Here is a 9,332-nt window from a genome sequence, read left to right as displayed (position 1 = left end):
CCCACCACTTTCAGATAATGGATTTAATAGTTCTTTGTGGAATACTCAGTGGTTTTGAAATCTTTTTATATACTTTACCTGACTTCTGTCTTTCCACAACTCTGTTCCATAGTTGTTGCAGAACCTCTTTTGTCTTCAAATTGCTTTGTATGCAATGTCCAACAGTGGGAAATCATGCAGACAAGTGTATTTAACCTTAGAAAGACAGGTGTGTTCAAATTGAATGGTTAACCAATTTAATGTACACAACTGTATTCCAATCGACATATTGTACAAATTCTGAAGACAACTGGTTTAGGAAGAGCTTATTAAGGATGTTAATGCTAAGGGGGTGGATACTTTTCCAATTAGGATTTTTATGATTTTAATTTTCAACTAAATGAGTAAAACTTCAGTTTGCTTACCACCTGAATAGGTCAGTTGATGATGCCATAACTCCAGCAATACATGCTGTCCTAAAACATTTAGACAGGTGGGGCGTCTGTGTTAAAATGCTGTGTATAGATTACAGCTCAGCCTTTAACACAATTGTTCCCACCAAGCTGGTCACAAAACTCTGTGCTTATGGTATTTTATCTGCAACTGTATATTGGATTTCCAGATGGGCAGTCCTCAGGTGGTGACAATTGGCATCAATATCTCCTCTACAATGATGCTAAACAGAAATAACTCATTGTGGACTTCAGGAGACCAAGAGGGAGTCACGCTCCAATCAGTATCAATGGTACAGCAGTAGAAACTGTCAGCTGCCTCAGTTCCTTGGTCTGCAGATCTCCACTGACTTGGCTTGGTCTCACAACACTGTAGTCAGTCTGAATTAGCACTTTCTGCAGTGCTTAAAGAAATGTGGTATGGGGAAGCAGCTACTCATGAACATGAGCATAGAACAATATAAAGTATCCTCACTAGTAGTATGACTGTGTATTATAGTAAGACTGCCATCCATGACAAGTATGCACTACAAAGGGTTGTGGCAATGGCACAGAAGATTAGAGGATGTGATTTACCATCAATCAGTGAGATTCACACCATCCACTGTCAAAATAAAGCCCAATCCATCATATAGGATCCCAACCATCCAAGCAACAAACTGCTCCACCCTGCACTCTGGCAAGCGGTACCACATTATTAAAGCAAGGACCACTAGACTCAAGAACAGCATCTACCCTACTGTAGTAAACATCCTTAACAGCTAACTGCAATGCCTCAGACTCAATGCACTTCTGCACTATACACTTTTTGCATGGTCTACCTTTTTTCCTCAGTACTACATATATACATATACATATATACATAAATATAGAAATTCTATGGGACAGAGATAGGGTTAATCCATGAGACTCATTTCACACTCAGTAGTGAAATAAAAACATGGGTCACAATGAGGCACTAAACAGGAATTTATGTAGGATAAAAATAGGAAGCATGTTTTTACACAAAGAACTCTGGATATATGGAACAGGCTCCCCAGGTAGTTAATCACAAAATCCAACCACTTTTAAGAAATAGCTGGAAATAATTTTAGTTAAAATGCTAAAATGTAGAAAAGCATATCAATTTACTTATAATACGTATTAGTAAAATGAAACATTTGATGTCCTGAAAACAATGGAACAAATCAATTTAAGTATACTATTCTTTCAGTTGAGGTTTCAATTACAGTACATAGACAGTGGATCCCAAAACCAGACATGGATTTCCTTCTGTACACAATGCATAACAAAGTAATGTTCTTGCCTATATCTCATGAAAGCAAAGAAAATGTTTGACTGAGTTTAATTTGGGGCAATGGGCCCTGAGATTAGAACACTGTTAACTATCTACTCTGGCATCCAGATACCACCAACCTTTGGACTATTTGTGTCCTTTAGAAGTAGTAAGAAGAAGGCCTGCAAGTATTTCAAATGACTGAAACACTTTACAAGACATTATAGCAAATCCATTCATTCAGAAGTGATATGATGTCTATGTTGATCTTTGCAAATACTTCCTTAAACATAATATTTTTAAAATCTTGAAGTTTGTTTTTTTTTGCTGTAATTGACCAAACGTAATTGTATAGGGAAATGAAGGTGTACATGTTTGTTATGTAGGAGAATTCTTAGCTGGTGCTGGCATTATTTACATTTAAAATTAAGCAATGTCTCCCTTGTCTTCCACCAGTGAGTATACTTTCTCCAGCTGTTCCTGTCAGTCTGCTAAAGTAACTGAGGTCAGGATGGTCACCAGTCTTGATTCTTAAGCTTGCAGCCTTCAGATAACCTCCACAGAACCCTGCATTAACTGAGGCAGTGGCCCTGGTAATCACTGTGGTATCAGATTGCTATATGATGCAGGAATGCTCCAACCCAAGAGAACAAGGGGCCCATGGCTTAATTAACAGATTTATGATGGCCACCGAGAGCCATGGAACTGTTGAAAGGAATGGCATACAGTACTCTCGCTTGGATTCTGGCAGAGGTCTGCCTCCTAAACTTAGACTCCTCAAACAAACACCAGCTGACATTTTCAGCAACCTTGTACAGAACAGTAGACCAATAAAAGACCAGCGCATACATGAACCTTTACTGAACTTCAACACACATAAATGCCTTCACAGTAGTTTTCTTCACAGTTGTTCACTAATGCATCCCCCTATTCTCTCTTCTTAATGACTTGTTATTTTTTACTTCCCACAAAATATTGCACAGAAGCATACTTTTAAAATACTTTGTTGCGTTTGTAAACATAGAACTTTGGGAAGGTCCAGACATACATTTAAATGCCAGGAATAGAGAAGCACTAATATGAGAACTGAATAGAACTTGCTAAATATTTACTCATGTAAAAAAACACTTAAGAGGGAATGTGATGGTTTTGAAATACAGGATGACAAGCAACTTGGTTACAAATAAGAGTAATGTAATAAATATTTTTTCTTTATAAGTTAAATAGTTTTGGAAGGTCTGGAGCAAGAAATCCTTGAATGTCATCCTGGTAGTGTGTTTTAATACAATTGTCTATTAGAATACTTTATATATCTATATAACAGCTTTTTGTAAGCAGACTGTATTTCAGACAAATCCTCTGAGTTCGTCTGTTGGAAAGGCTAATACCAAAGAACATTCTGGAAGCACTGGGATCATTGTGGTTTGGAAAGTGTTTAAAGATTGACAGAATGGGAAGGAAAATATTGCTGTGAGCCAAGTAGATAGGTTTTCTTCTGTTCTCTGTCAGCACAGGAACATCCACTAGGGATCTAACAATGGTGTATGTGAAAGTCAGCACCTGTCTGGCCATTTGTCTCACTGTTGTTACACTGTTTTATTCTGCAGCCAGCCATAGCAGAGAACCCTGCCATATAAAAATGGACAGAACCAAACATAACAGCACCCAGGCTTTGTGCATAACTGGATATATCAAGCTCAGTGCAAGATCAAGCTACTGTACATGGTGTGGCTGTTTTTTGCATACTCCATTTTGTGTTTGGTGCTGAAGGATGTTTAATTTGGTATTGTATTTTTAGTGTGTTTTGTAATATGTATATTTTTTGTTTTCTTCCAATTTAATTAAGCGAATCTGGCTTCATGATGAAATTGATGAGAGCCTATAGAAACCTCTGTAAGTACAGACAATAAAACAAACATTTAATAAAAATTACTTGCAAGCCTGTGACAGTTTTTCTGTAAAGGAAAATCATTATATTATTTAAAATCCAGTGATCAAATTTATCACTAAATTTATTTAATTTACTTTATTTAAATTGTTTTAAAAAATGTTTTTATTTGGAGTTCTAAGGTTTTTTTTTATTTTACTGTATGTATTTTTTTATCTACAGTATGTTTTGGTGATATTGGAGATATCATATTTTTGTTTAATTAGAAAGTTTAAAGTTTAAATTTATTAAAGCAAGTCCCTAGAATATTAAACAGGGTATAGCTTCCTTTAATATCGATGAGTTTAAAATCACCTGAGTTAATGTTTATGATGATAACTGTAAGATTTCCATTACCATCATTGACCAATGTTGTGAAGATCCAACCACCCATCACAAGAAGTACTGTACACTAAGATTTCAGGATTGCGGATTTCATTATTTATAAGCATAAGTCATCAGGATAGAGTTGAGAGGCAATATGAAAAAAAAGGTTGTGGGATGGGGATGGGGCTGTGAGGCTGTGAATTTTAAATCTGAAGATTCAGGATAAATTTGAGTCTTTGTGCTAGCAAGTGAGTCTCTTCTACCCTTACATCTGCACAAAATGAATGAAACATGTTCACCAAAGCTTTTGACTTTCAACAAAGAGATTAGAGGTTCTTTTTCTTGCTATGCTGTTCCCTGGGGTTTGCAGAGATGTACAGAAAGCCTGGCTTTCCCATGTGTCACTTGATCCTTCGTCCCATTAAATCCTGACGATTGCCTCTCCGCTATGCTCTAGCTGAAGCATGAGCATTTTCTTCCAGAACAAGCCTGTTTCATCTGTGTTGAAGACCTGTTCTAGCCTCTATCCCTTCTCATTAGTGAGCTTCCTCAGGTTCTGGAGAAATACATCTGTGGCCACTTGATCAGCCGATGGAACCTCCCCTTGCATCACGGTGTTATAGAGAGTATAGTACTTCTTGAAATTGATGTTATTTATTTATTTTTGTCCTTTAGTGATGACAGATGTGAAATTACATTTTTTGAAAGTGTTACATATGTTACATACAGTGGAACAGTGGAAGGAAATGAGCAATGATTCCATTGATGCAAGTTGGTGGCAGCTCAAGGCAAAGGGTAGGGCTGCGGAGCTGAAGGTGAGAGTTGCCTGATAATTCTGCTGATGTAGGTGGGTGTGGCCCTAGGTGCAGGGTGGGGTGGGATGGAACTAGATGCAAAAGGGACCTGATGCTTCTGCAGATGTACCTGAAAGAAGGGAGTCCAAACAGTGGCCTGAGCCAAAGGTAGTAGATGCAGAAGGAGTCGGTATGCTGACATCACCACATCTTGACTGCTAGTAGGAAAGGAAGGGAGCCCCATCGCCATCTCAGGTGGTAAGGGTTGTGAAAGAGCTATCAAAACCTAACATGGGTGGAGCTGCAGAGCAAGCATCAGCAGCCAGGCAGGCTCCTGTGGACAGAGTAAAAAGGTGAATATGGGAAATGAAAGAAACAGACCACTGGGACACTTGCACTTTCTTTTTTTTTGCATTTACTTTTCTGTCTTTTTTTAATTGCTTTCAAATTGGGCTGGATTTCAGTGGCTTGCTAAATCGGAAGAAGTGCAGGAGATTGGTTTCCTACAAGCATGTGTAAGAATAAGAAGTCATGGAGTGTTGTGCAGTAAGGTCGGTCTCTGGCAACAGGAAGTGCAGAATATTATTCTTTGACATAAAACATTTTATTTTGCCAGTTTTCTTTTTCATTCACTGTGGGAACAGCTGGAGGACTTAAAGAGAGAACAGATGGGTATTGTGAACAGGACTGAAAAGGGCCCTAAGGGCATGACTGTAGAGGCATGGTGTCATCAGGACAGATCAATGAAGAAGGAACTGTGGAAACTTCGATGAGCAGGTTGTTTCCGAGGTGTAACTGCTGTAGGTCACCTGGGAGAAACTTGAAGAAGAGACTTGGGACTGAAGACAGATTCAGCTGCTGGAAGGGTTGTGAGAGAATTGCTGTGGGTGGATAGAGATAGATGGGAGGTCAGCATGGCAACACCAACCACTGAGATACTTGAGCTTTCAAATATGCTGGAGTTTTGTGGCTTGCTGACTCAGTGGGAGCATTGGAATTTGGTTTTCTTTGAGCAGGCAGAAGCAAAATGGGAAGCCACAGAGTTGCATAATAAGGTTTGTCTTGGGCTAAAACAAAAATACATAACCTAGAAATGTAATATTTATATGTAGGTGGAAGTGGGCAGTATTAGGGTTTGACCCTTCAAAACAATCACAGAACTACAGATAATTGGACAGTGTGGGAGTTACACACTCAACACAGAAAAGTTAACAGTAATACATTTTATTTCATACAATGTGCTATAACGGCTGAGGCTGTTTATACTTTTGTGTATTATCTTCCATCTGTACTGACTCAGAAAAACATGGGTTTTGAAAATACTGTTGAACATTCATTATATATATTTTTTCATTTTAATTTCAGGGAAGCCCTAATAAAGTGGAACTTATAATGAATGGGTGAGAGGGAAGACAACAGCCAAATTCAATCATCCTCAGCTGTCAGTTATCATTCCTGACAGCATTTCCTCAAATAAAAAGTATAAACACTATAGGTAAGCCTCTTCTTACCCTTGCTTATGTCTTGCATGGTCTGTGCAATGGATATTCTAGCTTCCCTGATTAATATCTTTTTGATCTTAGCCATAAATCTGCAGTTAACATTTAGCCTTTACCCTCAAGTTGTCCATCTGCTGCTTTTCTGTCTCAATCATTTACTTTTCAACCTCTGCCAACTTCATCCCCAGGTCATTTTCAAATTACCCTGACTTGCCAAAGAATTAGACCTGCTGTCTTTGCTGCTGTATCTTATCGAGATCCCTGTATTGTATAAAGCTGTTTGACATGGATTGGAGTGTATACTGTAGTGTATGCTATTGATAGTTGCAATGAAATACGTTGCACTTATTTATCCATGGCAATTCAGTGAAATAAGCCTGAAGACAAAAAGGTGAATTAAAGCAAAAAGCTTTAGAGGTGCTCTAAAAACTTTGTCCTTGACATTCATTAGGTGTAATAATTAATTAGTGATTGCTAATCATGTATTTTGATGTGCTGATGAAGGGTATTTGTCTGAGGTATGATTTAGTTTGTTTTCTTTTGTGTATCACAGGTATATCTGCAATATAGTTTCAGAAAGTTTGGAATGAAAGATATTATAGTGTAACAAATGGGAGGGTTACGAAATGGTGAATAACATGAATTGACTGAGCAGCTTATTTAGTAAGTAAAATAAAGCATCATAACCCCCAACTTTTAAATGATTTATCCAAAAATATACCCAAGCGTTTGGTATAATTAGATGCATGTGAATTCTTTGTTCTCTGGCACAGCTTTAGTGAGAAGAGTAATAATTCAGGCACATTTGGTTAAACAAATATTTATTAAAAATGACAATGACACACACTACACACAACATAAATATACAACACAAGTTTCTTTATTTACTGTATACAATATGTACAGACAATTGCCTGCAACACCCTGCATCTCACAACTGGCAACCCACCAAAACTAAGCAGGTGTGAGCCTGGCCAATACCTGGATAGGAGACCTGGAAAAAACTAAGGTTGCTGCTGGAAGAGGTGTTAATGGGGTCAGTAGGGGGTGCTCACCCTGTGATCTATGTGGGTCCTAATGCCCTAGTATAGTGATGGCGCTGTCCTTCGGATGAGACGTAAAACCAAGGTCCTGACTCTCTGTGGTCATTAAAAATCCCAGGGCTTTTCTTGAAAAGAGTAGGGATGTAACCCCGGCGTCCTGGAGAAATTTCTCATTGGCCCTTACCAATCATGGCCTCCTAATAATCCCCATCTATGAATTGGCTTCAATATTCTGCTCTCCTCCCCACTGATAGCTGATGTGTGGTGAGCGTTCTGGTGCACTATGACTGCTGTTGCATCATCCAGGTGGATGCTGCACATTGGTGGTAGTGAAGGGGAATCCCCATTACCTGTAAAGCACTTTGACTGGAGTGACCAGAAAAGCGCTATATAAGTGTAAGCAATTATTATTATTAAGGTGTTTCAGAGACCTACGTCTAGACCACCATGGCAACCCCAGACATCTACCAAGTATTTGAATCTTAATTAATGCCTACAGAGGCCAAAATAAGAGATAAGCCACCTTCTAAACTAAATGTAATACAATCTACAATTAAGTTTCTCTTTCTGTGCAAAACCAGTTGCCACATAATAAATGAAAGAACTGAGATATTCTTCACTCAGGAAATCCAATTTCTCTAAGAACACAGAATACAAGCTCTCTTTAGCAAAGTTTAAATATTTAGCTCCAATCAGGTCTTTTGGGATGATCTTAAACTAGGAACTTTCTTCTGGCACGAGCTTCAGGTTCCCTCCTGTCTCCTCTCTTTTTTTGTGATCTGACCTTGTTTTTCTTCTCTTTTCTTCCCCTTTCTCTGTCTTGATCTCATCTTACAGTATATTGTTGATTGACAATCATTTACCCACAACTTAATGAACTAAGGTAAACCAGAAGAATCTTTCGATAAGTGTTTCTCACACCCAACACAATTAAGTAAATATCCCTTTGTTTTCAAGTGGAAATATTCACACTAGTTAGGTATTACCCATTGTGTCTAAATTCTTAGGGACCCCTCCATTGTAACCTACCTCAGCCAGTAACAATAGAAATCGAGAAATAATGCTACATCGTGCAACAAAACTCATAGATTCACCTTGATTCACAGGCCGATGCAAGTGAACAGATGGAAGTACAAAATATATGCCAAATGTTAGAATAATACAATAACAGAGGTAGAACATGTATTGCAGCTTAGATGTGAGTCAGAATATAATGGAAATCTGACAGACTGTCTCCAGGAATGTCTAAGTTACATTTAGCTAGAACTAGCTTTACACACAGAAAAGGGGCCCAAACAAATGCTACTCCAGGCCAACACACAAATCTGTCATCACCAGCCCTGGCCAAGAGGTACTGCTGAAGGACTTTTCACAGCACTTATAAATCACACTGCAGGACTCCTGCTTCAGAGCATGGTGCCATTGCTTCTTTGGCAAATATAAAATCAAACTTAAAAGCCTTGCAAAGTTTGTTTAAATAAAAGTATATAACTCTAGAACACCACCATAGCAAAAAAAAAATAACCAGCCATAAACCATGCAAAGTATCCAAGAGCCAAAGAATCATAAAACAGAAAAAAGATACCACTCCAGAGAATGTCCCCATGAAGAGCCTGTGTCTGACACAATGTACAATTGCCAAAATCTCTGCCAATATTCTCAGACCCCCAGATCCCACCAGGCCAGTCCTTGAATTTCTAAGTCTTCTTCACCTCCTTCAATCCCGCTCTCCTGCAGGCCCTGTGAACATAGTTTCTTAAAACCCACAGTCCCATATCATTTAAATAACACACCTCTTTATTTAAAAACAAGCATGTTCTTATACCTCTCAAAACTTATAACCAAATCAAAGTAGTACACAAATATGCCCATGGTACTGCTGGAGTCATAGCAGTAACCACTCTGTACTGCACCAGGGTAATGGAGAAGCTGCCTTCCAGAATGTCATTGCAGCTGAACGTCCCCATAGGAGATGATGTATATCTTCCTCTGCTCTACAGCCCTGACATTGTAATCTGGTGGGCTTCTCAAGGTG

Source organism: Atractosteus spatula, chromosome 7 (genome assembly GCF_055471065.1).
Source record: "Atractosteus spatula isolate fAtrSpa1 chromosome 7, fAtrSpa1.hap1, whole genome shotgun sequence".
NCBI classification, from domain to species: domain Eukaryota; kingdom Metazoa; phylum Chordata; class Actinopteri; order Semionotiformes; family Lepisosteidae; genus Atractosteus; species Atractosteus spatula.
This window is presented reverse-complemented; position numbering follows the sequence as displayed.